Below are 21,325 nucleotides of genomic sequence, written 5' to 3'. Positions count from 1 at the left end.
GGAGCTATTACTAAATTATGAATACAGATATTGTAGTTACAGGATGTTCTGGGAAAAAGTAGGAAATCTTTATGAATCCCTTGATTGGTGAACTAACCATCACATGTTCTCAGGTATTTCAATACTGTCTTTAAATAAAGCCTGCTGCTGCTGCTTAGTCACTTCAGCCATGTTCAATGCTTTGCGACCCCATGGACTGCAGCCTGCCAGGCGCCTCTGTCCATCGAATTCTCCAGGCAAGAGTACTGGATTGGGTTGCCATGCTCTCCTCCAGGGTATCTTCCCAACCCAGGGATCAAACCGTGGTCTTCTGAATTGCAGGCAGATTTTTTTACACTGAGATACTAGGGAAGACCCAAATAAAGCCTACCATCTTTTTTTCTCTTACACATAATGAATGGAATGCCAGTCTTAGTGGATCTTAAAGTAGACAAGAATGGGTACAGAGAATTGTCAGGGAGTAAAGAGCAAAGGTGTTTATGTAATCTTCATAAGAACTTTTTTGAGTGCTCAATAACTACCAGGAAAAACACAACACCTTACATCCATAATCCTCTTTAATGTTTTTTCCAATTCTGAGATAGTTACTAACTCTCTCTTTAATTTACAAGGAGAAAACTGAAGCTTAGAGGTAAAATGCTATGCCAGGGCCTTGCAGGGCCAAGCTGTAGACACAAGCAAGGTGGCTCTTAAAGCTTATATTCTAGAATATAAAAGACAGAGCCACTGATACTGCCAAGAGAGTCAACATATACAATGTGAATTTGACATTCCCTGTTCTGAAAGCCTCTACCTTTTATTAAATAGAAAAACTCAAACCCAAAACACCTTCAGTTCAGTTCAGTTGCTCAGTCTCGTCCAACTCTTTGCGACCCCATGAATTGCAGCACGCCAGGCCTCCCTGTCCATCACCAACTCCCGGAGTTCACTCAAACTCATGTCCATTGAGTTGGTGATGCCATCCAGCCATCTCATCCTCTGTCATCCCCTCCTCCTCCTGCCCCCAATCCCTCCCAGCATCAGAGTCTTTTCCAATGAGTCAACTCTTCACATGAGGTGGCCAAAGTTTTGGAGTTGCAGCTTCAGCATCATTCTTTCCAATGAACACCCAGGGCTGATGACCTCCTTTAGGATGGACTGGTTGGATCTCCTTGCAGTCCAAGGGACTCTCAAGAGTCTTCTCCAACACCACAGTTCAAAAGCATCAATTATTCAGTGCTCAGCTTTCTTCACAGTCCAACTCTCACATCCATACATGACCACTGAAAGAACCATAGCCTTGACTAGACAGACCTTTGTTGGCAAAGTAATGTCTCTGCTTTTCAATATGCTATCCAGGTTGGTCATAATTTTCCTTCCAAAGAGTAAGCGTCTTTTAATTTCATGGCTGCAATCACCATCTGCAGTGATTTTGGAGCCCCAGAAAATAAAGTCTGACACTTTTTCCACTGTTTCCCATCTATTTGCCATAAAGTGATGGGACCAGATGCCATGATCTTAGTTTTCTGAATGTTGAGTTTTAAGCCAACTTTTTCACTCTCCTCTTTCATTTTCATCAAGAGGCTTTTGAGTTCCTCTTCACTTTCTGCCATAAGGGTGGTGTCATCTGCATATCTGAGGTTATTGATATGTGGCTAAATAATTTGAGATTTTATCTATAAACTTTCCTAGCACTATAGGCAGAGAAGGCAATGGCATCCCACTCCAGTACTCTTGCCTGGAAAATCCCATGGATGGAGGAGCCTGGTAGGCTCCAGTCCACGGGGTTGCTAAGAGTCGGGCATGACTGAGCAACTTCACTTTCACTTTTCACTTTCATGCATTGGAGACGGAAATGGCAACCCACTCCAGTATTCTTGCCTGGAGAATCCCAGGGACAGAGGAGCCTAGAGGAGCTGCCGTCTATGGGGTCGCACAGATTTAGACAGGACTGAAGCGACTTAGCAGCAGCAGCAGCACTATAGGGAATACAGGTGTTTTTTAAATAAAAGAAACAAACCATTAGAGATCAACATCTCCAATATAGATGACTGGTTATGTGCTGAGATCCTAAAGTCAGGTGATGACAGCATCAATTATCCTTATTTTTTTTAGTCACTGGAGGGCCCCAAGGTGTACTCAGCCAGGCACAGATTACATACTTGGTCCCAAACATACTTTGGTCCCAATTTCAGTAACTCCCAAGGAGCAACACACTTGTGCAAGAGAAGGAGTGATTTCAAACCTGTTTTTGCCCCATCCTGCCTCTTCAGGGTTCTGATGATTCTCTCTTCTGGCCTTTGTATCATGTCTCTATCATGAGAGCATCTGTGTCTTGGGAGGGGGTTTGAGGTAGTGATTTTGCACTTTCTCCTTTTGGATGTCCCACCAGGAAAAGGAGACAAACAGGGGACTAACATGAATGAAATTTCTATTATACGAATCATCTTGGTTAGGGGAGAAACAATTATTCTATAAGAATAATATGGGGGTCTTTAAGCCTTGAAGAAGATATTTAATTATGTTTGAAACACTAACTGAAGGACACTTCTACATAAGTAATGATATTGTATTATTATTTTCCCTTAATTTCACCTTAAAGCTAATTAAACTTACATATATATATATGCAAATATAGCACACGTATATTTATATATATAGTGGTATATACACATTGCCTGTGGACATGTTTTATTTATAAAAAATATGTCTGATACTTTGAACTAAGATTGCTAGTGATTCGTTGAAATGTTTTCAGACTTTCTCATTTTCTAAAGCAAAACAATTGCCCTGAAAGGTTGAAAATCATTTAAATGAACCTATAAAATAGGTGGTAAAATGGTTTTTAGTTCAGCTGAGGAGGTGCTGCGCTGGTCTTAATGAGGCACCTGAGATGGTTTTATCCTGCTCACACAAATCATTTGTTTCAGTGACATTTGAAACTGCTATTAATGCAAAAACTTCACATCAGTAAGCCCCACTTTACCATTTTTACCACATCTTCAAGACTTTTGACAAGCTTCACTACCCACTGTAAACCTTCCCCTTCCTAATATAAACCATTCATTTAATTTGAGCACAAGAATTATTGAGATTCAGAAGATTTTAAGCCAACAGTACTGAGACTCTTCATTTTACCTTATTCCTTAAGACAAATTATCTGAGTTTGGATACATTTAAAACTTTTTCTTTCATATGAATTTTTCTCTAATTGTTAGCAGGATTAGGACATACAATTCCACAAATTAACAAGCAAAGTGATCAGAGCTTATATTTAGAAACTGATTCAGCTATGTAATATACACAAAAGAAGATGGGATTTCTGTTACTGAGAGATTACATGAAACCTAAGTACAAACAAAGATAGGAAGGAACCTGGTCTGTTACAAACAAAGCAGCAAATGTTTCTTTGGATTTACTGCACTAGTCAGGGTACTGGGCACCCCAGAAGGAAAACTGTCCATCTAAAGCTGGAGACCTCAAACAGGAACTCAAGGTGAGCTAGGAACACGGCAGCTGGCTACCTTAAGCTCTCAAGAGTGTGTTATTACAAAGACTCTGGTCTTCCATATGGCTCACTATGATCTCCTGTTTCCAAATGTTAGTTGTTCAGTCACATCTGGCTCTTTGCAACCCCATGGACTATAGCCCACCAGGCTCCTCTGTCCATGGGATTTTCCAGGCAAGAATACTGGAGTGGGTAGCCATTCCCTTCTCCAGGGGATCTTCCCGATCCAGGGAGTAAACCTGGGTCTCCAGCATTGCAGGCAGATTCTTTACTGTTTGAGCCACCAGAAAAGCCTCTGTTTTCAAAGAGAATCTTATTTTTCTTCTGGGTTTCTGTGATTGAATATACACTTCCATTTGATTTGTAAACAGTCAAGAACTCCCTTTGTAAGGAACATGCGACCAGCTGGCAACTAGTCACACGAGGTTGAAATTTCAACTCTGAATCTTTCCTAATCTGTAAGAAATGAATCAGATCATTGCAAACTTCAGTACTTTAACTAGAAGCAAGTGATATGCCATTGACCTCAGCTTTTCTCTGCACATGTGCGTACCTCCTCCAGCGTACAGAACCTTCAAGGGTCGTTCAAATATTCATGTCCTATGACGTGATGATTCTCAATGTTTAAAATCTGGTATGACAAAAAATACGGTCCTACTCACTTTGTGTTAGTGTTGACATCCAAAATATCTGATTCCCTTGGACTTAAGTAGACACAACACAGAGGTATAATATTCAAAATTGCAGCGACTTTACAATTTTCAGGAGGTTTTGGTCTGAATTACTTTTCTTTCATATAGGTAGAAACAACCAAACAGGAAACAAAAACAATTCTTCACTGACAATTCTTACAATTGAAATTCAGATATACTACCTATATACATGGAATCTGCAAAGCTGCAGTGAAGCAGTTTTCCTTCATTGGATCACATTCTTTGGGGCAGCTTGTAATCTGACATATGTCTAAAAAGATGCCATTACTCACTCTCGTATCCCATGTCTGCTGGCCTCATTTTCTCTAATTCACACAGGCATTCCCTATATACCAGTAAGAGTGTTTGCTGATATCATAAGGCTTATATATATTCCAAGTTCCAAGAGGAAATTGAGAGTTATCTTTCATCCTCCAAGGCAGAAAATTCTAGGGGAGGATTCTAACTGACTCAGCGTGCATCTCACATCTCTTTGTGGGTGATGGTGATCTTATATTAGTTTATTATTAGCCTAGCTTATTTCACGCAACTATGCTTGTGACTAAAGGTAAGGACAGAACACTGGGTTTGATCATCTACAGTAACGTGGGGAATATGGTGTATGTTCCAAAGGAAACCACATACCATTTTCTAGGAGGAAGTAGTAAAAGAACGCTGCTGCTAAGTCGCTTCAGTTGTGTCCGACTCTGTGCGACCCCAGAGACGGCAGCCCACCAGGCTCCCCCGTCCCTGGGATTCTCCAGGCAAGAACACTGGAGTGGGTTGCCATTTCCTTCTCCAATGCATGAAGGTGAAAAGTGAAAGTGAAGCCGCTCAGTCGTGTCCGACTCTTAGCGACCCTATGGACTGCAGCCCACCAGGCTCCTCCATCCATGGGATTTTCCAGGCAAGAGTACTGGAGTGGGGTGCCATTGCCTTCTCCAAAAGTATGCTAGGCAGACAAAAATCCCATTTGTCTGAATTGACTGGTGTCCCAGTATATCAAAATGGTGTCTAACGAGTTCATAAGGAGATAGATACACTGTCCTATCTGAATACTAAATACTAAAGAATTTAGTTTTCCAAATTCTAATTCTCTTTAGAGAACCTCATAGTGAAAAATATCATCTCTAGTTTTATGTAAAAATTTGCTAATAACTGATGTCTGTGACATTCAACAGGCTCACACACAAACATGACACAAACACCAGTATAAATTGAATTTACCCAAATTTTCCTTTATTTAAGCTATGTTTCTGCCTTCTATTTAAAGAAATAATTGATTTAAAATTTTATGTGTTTAGTTTTGTCTTAAACACGTTCTTTATGCTTGTCAAGAATGAAATTACCTAGAAAAACACATTACCTATTTTAATAAAACCAGAGCCAATCATATTCCAGATGACATTTGCTAGTTACCAGGAAAAAAAAGTAAATACACATGTCAAGGTTGACCTCTAAATGACATCACACATCCTTTTATGAAAGCACCAGGGAAGGACCAGCTAGGTCTGTGAAGTTGCTTAAGGATGCTTTCTGAATAGCCTACCACCTTAATGACATGATGGAACATCAGGGCAGCTCTCTACCCTTGGTCATACATTCTAGGAGGATGTTCAACCTTCTCTGCACTTTCAACTCAACTTGGGAGTTAAAAAATGCTTTGGGACTAATTCCAGACCCAATTCCTGGAGAAGACCTTGGACCTTACTGACTTTTAGTAAATCCAGGGGTCCAGTGTGCATGTATGAGAAACACTAATCTAGTGTTAAGGACTTGAAATTAAATCACCAGCTCAAATGCAAACGTGTTACCTGAGATGGTTAATATAGAAATCTAATGTGTGCCAAGATCACTTGTCACTTTCAACTAGGGGCAACTGTCCGGCCATAAGAGACATTTGGCAATGTCTGGGAACATTTTTGGTTGTCACAACTTGGGGATGCAACTGACATATAGTTAACAGAGACTGGTAATGTTGGTAAACTCCTAATTGCACAGGATAACCCTGCATAGAAAAGAGTTATCCACCCAAAATGTCAATATACTGAGCCTGAGAAACAACACCTGAGCCAGAAATAATATTTGGGACAGAAGATAGAAATTGAGGAGTATAAATTGCTCCCTGGAGAGAAGAAGCCAATACTGTGTTGAGTGTCCTTGCAAGCCAACAGACAGCATGCAGTACTGCAGATTTCCTTCAAGACACATTGGAGAGGGACTGAAAGGGCAAAAGAACAGAAAACTCTGCCCATGAACACTGGGGTTAACAGAAGCCACCCAGATTTATATAACAGCTGTCCTGGTGCTCAACCAACCTATCAATATTGCAGATGCAAATGATCTATCAATACATGCATAATATTTGCATTATAAATTTCAGTTCCCAAATAAATCCAGAAATTTTAAGTTGTTAAGCAGAAGGCAATTATGTCAAACTAATGATAATTGCTTTGTAAATTTAGATTACTGTAATGGTGGACTTTATTAGCTCTTTCCTTTGTAAGGAGGAGAGCCTTTACACAGACACACACAGCTGATGGCACACACTCACACACCAGCTGACTGCTCTAGAGACAGAAACCATGATAGGGGCAATGGATCTAGCATCTTAGATCTAATTGAAAGTTCCTTGCCATTTCTTCAACTTGAGCAAAACTGAGAAACCATTTTCTTTTTGCTCTTGGGTCTGGGAAAGTAAGCAAAGCTTCATGGATCAAATTACTGGTGAAGACAAAAATTAGACCACAAAAGTTGAAAGCTAATTGGAGATAAAAGTGGACACCAAATAAGTGTCAATGGTCTGACATCACTGAGCTCAATTTCTCTGCATTTATTCAATTCATACACAGAAAGCGTCAGCTGTATTCCTCATTGTTTGCTACCATCAGGAGACTGGTACATAGAAAAGGAAATCTAAGTTCTGCCTTTCCAAAATGGCCCAAAAGGACACCAAATGTTTAAGATGATTATTTCAGGTGACAGAATTGCAGATGACTCAATTCTTATAATTTGCTATGCTCTCCTAATTTATTATAAGGAACACAATTCAGCTTTCTAAGAATTTAATCAAGGGAAATACTAAGACTCTCATAATTCTCTCATAAATAAATTTTTGTGGGACTATAACTTAACTATGGTACAACCTAGATTTAAACAAATCATATATACATCATGTAAAGCAGAATCACTAAAGGAGCATCCCCAAAGATGGACAACTGGACTACTGCTTTCAAAGATGACCTAAAACCCATTCCAAATCTTATGAGGCCATTAGGTCTCCGGTTCATGCTGCCGCTGGCAGAGGTCCCTCCAAGGGGCTGGGAGGCCAGCTTATCACGTCCTTCCTTCCCAGCCCCTCTTTGCTTGCTTCGCCCATTTCATATATTCCACTCAATGGAATTTTCCCAACCTGCAATTCCATCCATGTTTCTCACTTCTTTAAAAACTCAGCTTGAGACCTCCTTCCGAGGAAACCTGAAATATGTAGACATGATATGCGGGAGTCCAACTGGGAGAAATTTTAAGACAAGATCTATGCTTTTAGACCAGTCATGCTTCCAAGAATGACTCATCGAGAATAACAACAACAACCACAAAAAAAATAACAAAAAACAAACAAACAAAGAAGTCACAAATTCAGCAAAGATTTATCCAAGCTTCAATTTCCTGGAAGACTGAATGAAAAGCTCCATCTATTTCTATACATGGATTCTTTTACTTTGGCCAACTCTCACTACATATGTGTTAACTCTGTGCAGGTGTCATCCTTATTTAGTGGGGTACTTATAAAAATGAACACACTCATACTCAGGCTTATACTTTATTGCCCCGATTACCAGCCATTCACAATTCTGGTTGCACACAAAAATAATCCAGAAAAAAAAGAAAATACCAATGTGTCAGCCCCACTGCAGATCATTTAATCAGACTTGATGGGAGAGGGATCCGGGCAAACTTCTCCAGGTGATGCTGATATGGCGCCAGTGTCCAGAACCACAGAATTAGGGTATAAAATAGTTGTGCCAAGAAGTTACCCTCTGTGGGGCTTCCCTGGTGGTCCAGTGGCTAAGACTCCATGCTCCCTGCTAAGACTCCTGGGTTTGATCCCTGGTCAGGGAACTAGATCCCACACGCTGGAACTAAGAGTTTGCATGCCACAACCAAAGATCCAGAGTGCCACAACAAAGCCCCAGTGCAGCCAAATGAATTTTTTTTTTTAAAAAAGAAGCTATCCTCTTTTTATCCACTACTAATTTTATCCCATGTCTCACTACACAGCTCACAAATCAAGGTAAGTAGGAAACATGCTTTAAACATAGACTTGTTGACATGGTATCACTATAATGGTATGTGTCATAAGTTATTTTTTCAAGGCCACACGCCTAAGAAATAGGGAAAATTACGGCTGAGAAGAATCCTTCTTCTCAGAATGGAGGAGGGGGTGCTGCTGAAACCCTAGGATAGAGGTGGTGAAAGAAAACAATGGAAGAATGCTTCTGTTGCAAAGAACAACCTCATTTATTTCAGATCTCCAGAACTACCAAGCATCCAAACCATTCTGGAGGGGCTTTTGACTCTATGATATATGCTGCTGCTGCTGCTAAGTCACGTCAGTCGTGACTCTGTGCGACCCCATAGATGGCAGACCACCAGGCTCCTGTCCCTGGGATTCTCCAGGCAAGAACACTGGAGTGGGTTGCCATTTCCTTCTCCAATGCATGAAAGTGAAAAGTGAAAGTGAAGTCGCTCAATTGTGTCTGACTCTTCAAGACCCCCATGGACTGTAGCCTACCAGGCTCCTCCATCCATGGGATTTCCCAAGCAAGAGTACTGGAGTGGGCTGCCTTTGCCTTCTCCACTATGATATATGAAATTATAGTTATTCTTGACTCTAGGTCCACTATGATAGATCCGAAAGAGCCTTTGAATTCTGAAAGCCCTTTCTTGTGCTTTAAGCAAAGGAAAATCATGCTATACACCCAGAAAGCACACGGGAGTGGGCCAACGCATCCCAAAGCATGTTCTGTTTTTTAAAATCTTCCACTAAGCATGTCTGGAGGTGACAGCAGGAGGTAAGGCAAAATAATTTGTTGTTATCCGATCTGAATAATGGGTTGCAATGGAACCTCATCTCTAGGAAATCCAATATAATAACAAAAAACAAGTGCTGCTGCCACTGTGGGATGAGTTAATTCATTGAGAGTTGAGCTCTTAAACTTTAATAATCTCTTAAGGAATCCTGGTCCTTAAAATGTTTTACCTAGGACTTCCCTGGTGGCTCAGACAGTAAAGCGTCTGCCTACAATCTGGGAGATCCAAGTTCAATCCCTGGGTCAGGAAGATCTCTTGGAGAGGGAAATGGCAACCCACTCCAGTATTCTTGCCTGGAAAATCCCATGGACGGAGGAGCCTGGTAGGCTACAGTCCATGGGGTCACAAAGAGTCAGACACGACTGACTTCATTTCACTTCAACTAAATATTCTACATGATGGGTGAGTAATCTGAAGACTCCTTGAATCTATTTAGCACACATGCTTTTTCTTTAGTATGAACAAAAACCCACAGAACATTTCTTAGAGATTTTCTGACCCCAGAAATTTAAGTAGATTATTTTTTCAGATTGACTAGCAAAGCCCTCTTGAGCATTTCCAAATAAGGAAATGTTTTCATTTTATAGAAATTTAATTCAAACAAAGAAAGTAATAAGTCGAAGACTGTACTCTACTAAACAAAATAAGCATTTGGGAAAAAAATCACCCCTTGGTAGTATTCAGGAAATATTTACATCACAGTTGAATTTTTTACTTTAATCATGAGCATAAAGACCATCCATGCATCTTCTAAGTTAGGAGCTAGCAGAAGTAACTAGAGAAAAAGAAAAAACAGGACAGAAGGTATGAAAGAGCACCAGGACAAGGGGACAACAGAGGACGAGATGGTTGGATGGCATCACGGACTCAATGGACATGAGTCTGAGCAAGCTCCAAAGGACCCAGAAATCTGTGTGCTGCAGTCCATGGGGCCGCAGAGTCAAACACGACTGACCAACTGAACAACAGCAACAAATGGCCATATGAATGCTCCTCCCACTTCCTGCACTTCAGTTGTACCGATATCACATGGAATTCATTCTTGCTGGAAACAGTCCTTACTGGACTTTCCACCTGTATGTGGTCCCCTGCAAAGGGCTCCGCATTCTAATGTCACCATGGTGTTTGGAGACCTATGTCTTTTCCCTGTGTCATCACACAGCCCTCCCTGTATCTGTGTCCTAATCCCTTCCTCCTATTTGGACACCAGTCTTATTGAATTTAAATCCCTCCTAACAACTTCATTTTAACTTAATTGCTGCTTTAAAGACCCCTTCTTCAAATATAGTCACAGTCTGAAGTACCAGGGTTTAAGGACTTCAACATAGGGATTTAGAGTGGACACAGTGAAGCCCACAATGATACTCACTGGGTTTTGCTCCACTCTACCATTTTTAGAGTAAGATCTAAATAAATACAAAAATCTTGGAACAATGAGGTGTATTTTCCATCTTGAATTAGTCTCCTCTTTCTTTTCTTCACACACACCCTCCCCTCAAACCCCAAGTTTATCAGAACATTCTAAGTCACCTTGGCCAGTTTCAGTTTGGGTTAAAATTTGTTTTTAAAGATTAATCCTCCTCTCATGGCTTTAGGGTTCTGGATTTTAGCCTCTGGACAGCTTATTATTGAGGCTTTTATTTGATTTTTGACATTTATCTAGCGTGATACACCTTTAACTGTCAGCTTACTGAGCATCAAACCAAAGGTTATATTTGCCCTTATAAATTCCCTGCTCAAGCCTTCGCTTCCTTTCTCCTGCAGCAAAGCAGAGAGGAAAAAGGAAAAAAAAAAAATTCCTGTCCATGTCGGACCATGAGCAGCATGGATTTCAAGGGTAGTTTTCCCTCAGCAAAGAGATTTCAAGTTCTAAGTAGCCTTTTCTTGGAAAAGGTGCTCCATCCACCACTCTTCACACTGGTCCATGAAACATGTCACCTTGATCTTTAAACTGCATCACATTTAATAACCAGACACCTGATTTGAACTTGGATTCTTTAAAATAGTTTGATGTTGCTACATTTCCAGCCCATAAGTGAATATATGTTAAATGTTCAGATTAGGGGATTGGGTTGTCTGGGAACATTTCCTAGGATAGGAAAAGGACTAGCAGCAGATGGAGATTTGGTAGATCACGATGCACACTTGACAAAGACTAACAGGGAGCTCTGGGGTAAAACTTGTCTGTCAGAGGAGTCCTGTGCCAGATGGGAGTGCCTTGTACCATCAGCATACCAAGTTTCGGATGAGGACCAGCCTGAAAAGATGTGGCTTCAGCTACAAACGCCTTGCTCAGTCACTGAGGGCTTCTCAAAACATGATACCAACTCGGGAGGAGGATCCTGACAGAGAGTTTGTCAGCTGAAATTCTGCACAGCTGGACAGCAAATCCCTTCTCAAAGGGGATCTGAGCTGCACAACTCTGCCACGTATGCTTTGAAAAAAAATCTTCAGTGATGCCTACTTTTGTGTGTATGCTTACAACTGGTGACCATATTATTTATTGTCCAATGTATGCCCTTTTTAGAGTAAAAGGAGTGGATATGAATAATTGCACCAGGACAACAGGCATGTATAATCACTCATTACATATCTGTCTTCCTTTATTACTCACGAACGTCTGTCTTCACTCCGAGGAGACTCATCTACGCATCCATCACAATTAATTTCCTCTATATTTACTGTGTACTTAGTCACTCAGTCGTGTCCTGCTCTTTACAATCCCATGGACTGTAGCCCTCCAAAGCTCCTCTGTCTATGGAGATTCTCCAGGCAAGAATACTAGAGTGGGTTGCCATGCCCTCCTCCAGGGGACCTTCCCAACTCAGGGATCGAATCCAGATCTCCCACATTGCAGGCAGATTCTTTGACAACTGAGCCACCAGGGAAGCCCAAGAATACTGGAGTGAATAGCCTATCCCTTCACCAAAGGATCTTCCTGACCCAGGAATCGAACCAGGATCTCCTGCATTGCAGGCACTTCTTTACCAGCTGAGCTACCAGGGAAGCCCCTCATATTTACTAAACACTTACTACTTATGGAAAAGGTAAACCTGGATGTGCTTTGCAGACTGTGTTAAAGGAGAACATGTGAAAAAGCAGATGTGTTAGCATGCCCCTCTTCTCGCTTCCTCTGCTTTCAGAACTCACTTACACATCCCACCTCACTGATTCTCAACCTCGAATCTGTACACTGTGGTTCTGTGAAACAGATCACTAAAGGCCTATACAACTTGTACTATTTCTTAATTTTCTGTTTTTATTTTCATGTGTGTAGGTGGGAGTGGTGATATCTTATTTCTCCTCAGTCTATGGTATAGAATCACTTGGAAAAGCAATCAGTTTCAGACTCCTAAAGTGTTGATGTGTATAATTTTAGTCTAAATTAGACTCATTTATTCAAGACTCGCTAGCAAAGTTACAAATCTTAACCTTACTCATTTTTGCCTACGTGCTCAGCGTACTTGTTTGTCTATGGGAGGCCAGTCCATATTTCCAACCCATTCCCATTTCGGACAATGAGGAGGGGCAGAGAAAAGAGGGGCACATGCCTTTTCAGATCTTTTTTCTGAGCCAGGTGACTTCCTTTTCTCTTGGATCTAAGAACCGGGATGCCATTTTTTAGCCAGTCTTTTCAGGCCAGGAAAGGGATCAGACAAGATAGTGGTGTTCTCCAGTCTCTCTCCTGCCCTGAATCTCTGAAGCCTCCTTGAGAAGAGTGGAGAGCCTTCTCAGCAGTGTCTTCTCGCCATGCACAGTCATTTCCTTGCCTATCAACTGCGCTATGAACTGCAGCAACCACCACTTGAAAGTCCAAGTTCCTCCTCTATGACTTCATCAGCTCTGTGATATTATGTACCTGTTCAACCTCCCAGAAATTCAATTTCAATTATGCAAAATCTCTTTAAGGCATTTTATGGCCATTAAATTATATAAAACTATGTGTTTGGTTAGTACTATGGTCAGATGTACCCAAGAGAAAACTATACTGCAGTACTTTAAAACACAGACATTTGGGACTTCACCAGTAATCCAGTGGTTAAAACTCCAATGAAAGGAACCCTGGTTTGATCCCTAATCACTAGAACTATATGCCACACACCTCAAAAAGATAACAATCCGCATGCCACAACAAAGATCAAAGATCCCGCATGCCACAACCAAGACCCAGTACAGCGAAATGCATAAATACTAAAAGATAAAACCGAAAAACACAGATATATTTGCTTCACACAGGCAACTCGGAGAGCGAGATAGTTAAGCGTGTTACCTCTGATCATGGGCCCTTCTGGGTTCTTGCACTACCATCCTTGTTGTTGGCTTCTGTTGCCATGACATCAAGATAGTTCTTTCACTTCAAGCCTCGATTCATTGTTCTGGCTTAAAAAAAAAGGAGAAAGTCAAAATGTCCCAGGGGAAAATAGCAAAAGTACATGTTTGCTGAGTCTCTCTCTTTTGAAAAATCGTCTGGGAAGCCTAATCTAGCAGCTTCTACTTGTAAGTCAATAGCCTCACCAGGACATTTGGCCCCTTGTGGACCCAGAGCAGTCTGAGGAAAAGGATGCTTTAACCCAGCACATGGACACCTTGAGCAAAATAATGGATCTACTAATACAGAAGAGGGGAATGGATATCCAGGATTCATCTTCCATATTGTATAAAACACACTGTACAATGCCTGCACAGACACAGCTTATCCAAACCCGTTCCATTGTGGAAAGCATAATCCTACCTCTCTATTACTTTGCCAACAAAGGTCTGTCTAGTCAAGGCTATGGGTTTTCCAGTAGTCATATACGGATGTGAGAGTTGGACTATAAAGAAAGCTGAGCACTGAAGAATTGATGCCTTTGAACTGTGGTGTTGCAGAAGACTCTTCAGAGTCCCTTGGACTGCAAGGAGATGCAACCAGTCCATCCTAAAGGAAATCAGTCCTGAATATCAACTGGATGCTAAGACTGAAACTCAGATACTTTGGCCACCTGATGCAAAGAACTGGCTCATTGGAAAAGGCCCTGATGCTGGGAAAGATTGAAAGCAGGAGGAGAAGGGGAAGACAGAGGATGAGATGGTTGGATGGCATCATTGACTCAATGGACAGGAGTTTGAGTGAACTCCGGGAGTCAGTGATGGACAGGGAGGCTTGGCGTGCTGCAGTCCATGGGGTTGCAGAGAGTCAGACAAAACTGAGCACCTGAGCTGAACTGAAACACCCCATCCTTGAACTTCTCTTATATATATTATTTTACTTATAGGAATGTTCTCTCATTCTCTTTTCTCCCAAACAACATATTCATGGAATTTTCAAAGTTGAAAAACATCATGAATCATGTGGCCCCACTTTCATAAGAAGTCTGAGACCCAGCTTGTACATCATAACTGGTTCCTGCTGACCTTTCTAAATCCAGTACAGTACACACTGTTGCAACTATTACTTGCTGGCCAACTCATTCTCTAAATATAATTTCTCCTTCTGAATGCTGTACTTCCTTTCTCATCTATTGTAGACTCAAAATACTAATTTAAAAATCATATTGTTATTCTTTAACCCTGTGGGCAGCCACAGTGACAATAGTACCTCTCCAAAGCAACTCTTGCTCCAAACATCCAGCCCTACCCTACCCAGCAGGTGGCCTTGACCAGCAATGAGATCCCTACAAATGGTCTCCCGCTCTGGGTGAGGGCTGCACTATACACTGGTCTGCCTGCAAAAATTGCAGCCAAGCCTCACAGCCAGCTGGTCTGAGGGTCAACCTCACTCACCACTGCAAGCACAGCCATTCTGGCCCATCTGCATAGATGGCCCATCTGCCCATCATGCGGTCCACTCACTAGAACACCTGACTTGGGTGACCAAGGGGATTGTCCACTGGGCCCCAAAGGACATCTTCATCATAAGACCCCTGTCTCAAGACTGAGACACAGCTGATATACTGAATACACAGAAAAAAGAAAAAAAAAAAAACAGCAAGTGAGGCAAAATGAGGAGACAAAGGAATACCTTCCAAACAAGAGAACAAGACAAAACCTCAGAAAAGAACTAAACAAACACAAGCTATTTAGAAGATAAAGTGTTCAAGGTGAGAGTCATAAAAATGTTCACTAACTTAGAAGAGCAGAAGAACTTAGTGAGAACATCACCAAAGAGAAGATATTGAGAAAAAAAAAAATCAGAACTGAAGAATATAATAACAGAAATGAAAAATACACTAGAATGAATTGAGAGTATGCAGAAAGATGCAGAAAAACAGAGAATGCAGAAGGATAGATTGGCAATCTGGAGACAGTATATTGGAAGTCATCCAATCAGAACAGGGAAAAAGAAAAAAGAATTTTTAAAAATAAAGTTAAATTAAGAGACCTCTAGGACAACATTAAGCACACTAACATTGACATTATAAAGATTCCATAAGGAGGACAGATGAAAAAAGAGAAAGAAAATCTATTTGAAGAAATAATGTCTGAAACCCTCTTTACCTGATGAAGGAAACATTCATCCAAATCCAGAAAACACAGAGAATTCCAACAAAGATGAACCTGAAGAGACTAACACCAAGACGCATTATAATTAAAATGTCAAAAGTTAAAGAGAGATTCCTAAGATCAGGAAGAGAAAAACAACTAGTTGAGTACAAGGGAAACCCTTTCCCCACTAGGAGAGTCAGCTGATTTTTCAGCAGAATCTTTATAGGCCAAATGGGATTGACATAATATATTCAAACCACTAAAATAAAAACTTACAGATGGAACACTCTAGCCAGCAAGGTTTGCATTCAAAATTGAGGGTGAGATGGTTTCTCAGATAAGTGAAAGCTATAGGAGTTAATCACCATTGCTGCTGCTGCTGCTGCTAAGTCAGCAGTCGTGTCCAACTCTGTGCGACCCCATAGACGGCAGCCCACCAGGCTCCCCCGTCCCTGGGATTCTCCAGGCAAGAACACTGGAGTGGGTCGCCATTGCCTTCTCCGAATCACCATTAAGCTAGCCTTATAAGAAATGTTGAAAGGACTTCTTCTAATAGAAAAGAAATGACCATAACTAGAAACACACAAAAAGAATATAAAAGAAAAAACTCTCCAGTGTAAAGGTAAGCACACCTATAGGCAGTGGACCAAACACCTACGAAGTCAGTACGAAGGGTAAAAGACAAAAGCAGTATGAGCAATTATACATAAAGTAGTTAAACGTTACACAAAGACAACAAGACAATAAGTATGACATCAAAAACATAAAATGTGGAGAGGGACTAAAAATGTAGTGTTCTAGAACGCACTTGAACTTCAGCAACCATCAATTTAAAATAGACATTTATATACAGTTATATGTGAACCTCAAGGCAACCATAAACAAAAAACCTATGACAGATACAAAAAAAACAAAATATAAAGGAATAAAATGTGACACTAAAGAAATTCATCAATTCACAAGAGAACAAGAGAAGAAAGGAACAGAAAGAGCTCCAAAAATAGTTAACAAATGGTAGAAAGTAAGCTGAAACTCCAGTACTTTGGCCACCTCATGTGAAGAGTTGACTCATTGGAAAAGACTCTGATGCTGGGAGGGATTGGGGGCAGGAGGAGAAGGGGATGACAGAGGATGAGATGGCTGGATGGCATCACTGACTCGATGGACGTGAGTCTGAGTGAACTCCGGGAGTTGGTGATGGACAAGGAGGCCTGGCGTGCTGCAATTCATGGGGTCGCAAAGAGTGGGACATGACTGAGCGACTGAACTGAACTGATACGTGTATCAATAATTACTTTAAATGTAAATGAACTAAATGTTCTAACCAAAAGACATAGGATGGATTGAGCAATACCAGTATCATAGTCACATGAGAGACACTGCCTTTAATTCTGCCATTCAAATCTATAACCAGTAAAAACATCTACATCTCAACAAAGGTTCCTCTGTCCCGCACACCAGGACACCACAGAGATCCACATCTCCGTACACCTGCAGGTGAATGGACCAGAATACACAGAGGAGGGGGGACTGGGGAAACAGCAGAGGTGGTGCCCATGATAGCGACCCCCTCCCCATGGTGGCTTAGCCAGCTGCCCAGAGAGCTCAGGAACAGCAGGGGAAACAGCACATTCAACTCCAGCGTCCTGGAGCAGCATCCATGGCCACAGGCATGCAAGCAGCAGCTGCAGTGGGACCCGTGCCTTTCTCCCTCCAGCTGGAGAGGCATGTGGTAATTGGACAACACCAGAAGTAGCAGAGGCACCTGCAACCCCAGCTTACCCCTTATCCTCACCCAACAATGGCAGTGTCTGCAACCCAAGAATCTCCAGATACAGTGGAGGTGTCCATCATTTGGTGTCCCTGAGAGCCACACCGGTGGTACCAGCAGCACTGGCAGTACCAAGGCGCTAGCATTCTAGAGGCAGGAGCAGTGACAGCGAGGGCCTTTGGCAGAGGCCATGAAGGGGGAAAGCGCCTCTGCATACAGCCAGAGGCAGCGCAGGTAAAGAAACTAAAACTTGTGCTGTACCGCCACCTACTGAGAAACAAAAGAAATGTTTCTAATTACCAATCTGTTGAACTGTTGGAATCAAATAATAAAAGGTTTACCTAAAGAAAGGTATTCACTATTTCAAATGTGTCAGCAGAGAAACAAGTCATAAAACAACCAGGAAAAACCACAGTAGCACACTATCACAAAAAGAAAATGACGATTCTTTAGAAATCAAACATAGAGTCACAAAATATTGTGATCTAATTGACAGAGAATTCAAAATAGTTGCCATGAATAAATTCAACAAGCTACAAGAAGGCTCAGGAAAGCAGTTAAATGAGCTCCGAAATAAAATGAATGAACAGAAGGAAAATTTCACCAAAGAGATGGGAAGTCTAAAGAAGAACCAAACAGAAATTCTGGAGCTGACGAACTCAATAAATGAGAAGAAGAATGCATTAGAAAGCATTGGAAATAGAGCAGGCCATATAGAAGAAAGAATTGGTGAGCTCAAAGATAGAATTATAGAAATTACATAGAGAAGAGAGAAACAGGATATAAAAAGTGAAGAAATTCATGAGAACTATCCAACTCCAGTAGAAAGGGCAATGTTAAGATAATGGATATCTTAGGAGAAGTGAGGGCAAGGGGATCAGAGACTTTATTCAAGAAGTAAGAGCTGTGGATTTCCCAAACCTGGGGAAGAAAATGGAGAGACAAGTCCATGAGGCTAAGATACACCTAATCTTGTCAACAAAAAAAGACCTTCTCCAAGACACATTATATTAAAACTGTCAAAAGTCAGTAGCAAAGAATTTTAAAGGCAGCTGGGGGTCGGGGGGGGGGAAAGATGGTAAAGTTCAAAGGAAATCCCATTATGCTATCGTCAGGAGATTTCTTAGCAGAAACCTTACAAGCTAGGAGTGGGACGAAATACTCAAAACATTGAAAATTGAAAACTGTCAGCCAAGAATACTCTGTCCAGCAAAGCTATGCATCACATATGAAGGAAAAACAAAGGCTTTCTGAGACAATCAAAAGTTGAGGGAGTTAATCACCAACAGACTAGCCTTAAAAGAAATCCTGAAAGGAGCACTTCTACCTGAAAAATTTAGATATATAATAAGTAGACACACAGAATCAGAAAATGCATCTCTGTATCAGAATATATTGTTAAACAGTTAAGTATAGCATAAAGGTTAAAGAGAAAAACACAGTAAAAAGTTAACAGTAGCTACTTCAAGTTTGACATAAACTCACAACATAGAAAGGGATGATTTGTGACAACAAAAAAATGTAAAAGGAGAAGAAAAGGATAGAATTATAGGCAAATGACAAAATGATATCAGCAGAAAAAAAGACCATCTCACTTATGAGACATTTTACAAAATCCTCATGGTAACCACAAAACATACATCTAGAGCAGAGACACAAAACATAAAAAAGAGCAAAATGAGAAAAACATCATACAAAATCACCAACACAAGGAAAAAGAAACAATGGAAATGTGAAGCAAACAAAAAACCAAAGATAAAATGGCAGTACTAAGCTCTCATCTATCAATAAATACCCTAAATGTAAATTGGCTGATTTCACCAATCAAAAGATAGAGAGTGACTGGTTGGACTGAACCAACCATGTGCTTTCTCCAGGAGACTCAGCTCTAAAGACAAAAAAGAAAGTGAAGATATGAAAAATGATACTGTAAGAATATTTCAGTCAAAAGAAAATACTCATAATAGATAAAACAGACTTAAAACCATAAATGGTAACAAGAGACCAAAATGGATATTATATACTGATAAAAGGATCAATTTAACAAGAAAACATAATAGTTATTAATATATACGCACCTAACCCAGGAATGTCAAAATATATAAAGCAACTGTTAACATTCATAAAGATAGAAACTGACAGCAACACAATAATAGTAGGGGGATTTAACGCCCTACTTGCATCAATGGATAGATTTTCCAGACAGAAAGTCAACAAGAAAATACTGACTTTAATGAAAAATCAGACCTGTGGACTTAATAGATACATATAAAACATTCCATTCAAACATAGCAAAATACCCTTTTTTCTCACATGCACATGGGTTGTTCTCAAGGACAGACTATATACTGCAGCACAAAACAATGAGCAATAAATTTAAGAAGATTAAAATCATACCAAGCATCGTTTCTAATCAGAATGGTGTGAAACAAAACAAAACAAAAAAATGAACTTCAGAAAGGTTGGAAAAATCACAAATATATGAAGACAGAACAACATGTTACTGAAGCAATAAAGATATCGAAGAAGAAAATGTTTGAAAAGTTGAAGATAAGTGAAAATGAAAACATGAAATACAAAAACCTATAGGACTCAGCAAAAGCAGAAAGTAAGTGCAGATCCCCAGCGTAGTTTACAATCCACGTTTACCTTTACAGTCAGTCCATCATATCTATGGCTCCACATTCACAGAGTCAACCAACTGTGGATCATGCAGTGGGCTAGTACTCAATTAAAAAAAAAAAATCTGTGAATAAGTGGGCCCACGAAGTTCAAACCTATGTTGTTCGGTGGTCAATTGTACATAGCAATACAGGCATAACTCAAGAAACAAACATATAAAATCTCAAATAATCTAAACTTAGACTCAAAGAAATTAGAAAAAGAAGAACAAAACCAAAAGTCAATAGAAGGAAGGAAATAATAAGTCAAAATACATGAAATAGAGACTACAAAGACAATATGAGATTTAAAAATAAAAACACAAAAACCTAAGTGCTTGTTTTGTGAGAAGATAAACAAAACTGACAAACCCGTAGCCAGATTCAGTAAGAAAAAAACAGAGAAGTCTCAGATAAGTAGTATCAGAAATGAAATAAGAAAAACCACAATGAATACCACAGAAATACAAAGGATTTTCAGAGAATACTATGAAGAGCTATGCACCAAATTGAACACTCTAAAAGAAACAGATAAATTCGTAGAATCACACCACCAAGACTGAATTATGAAGAAACAGAAAATCTAAACAGATCAATCATTAGTAAGAAAATTGAAACACTAATCAAAAACTTCCCCCAAAACAAGAGTCTGAGACGTCATAGGTAAGCCTGTCTTCAGACAGTCTTCACAAGTAAATTCTGTCCAACATTCAAGGAAAAGTTAATACATATCTTTCCTAAACTTTTCCAAATAACTGAATAAGAGGGAACACTTCGTAACTCATTTTACAAGGGCAACGTTACCCTGATACCAAGGCTAAACTAGGACAACACAAAAGAAGAAAGGTGTGGGCCAGTATCTCTCAGAAACACAGATACAAAAATCCTCAGCAAAATATTAGCAAACTTAATTCAACAATACATTACAAGGATCACACACCATGATCCTATGAGTTTTACTGCAGGGTATGCAAGAATGGTTCAACATCCACAAATAAATCCATGTGACACACTGCATTAACAAATTAACTAAAAATCCTATGATCATCTTAACAGATGCAGAAAAAGCATCCAGCAAGACTCAACATCCATTTACGAAAAGAAACTCAGTATTCAATCAATGTACCACAACATAATAATGGTCATACGTGACAAA

This window comes from Bos taurus, chromosome 24 (assembly GCF_002263795.3).
Source record: "Bos taurus isolate L1 Dominette 01449 registration number 42190680 breed Hereford chromosome 24, ARS-UCD2.0, whole genome shotgun sequence".
NCBI lineage: Eukaryota > Metazoa > Chordata > Mammalia > Artiodactyla > Bovidae > Bos > Bos taurus.
This window is presented reverse-complemented; position numbering follows the sequence as displayed.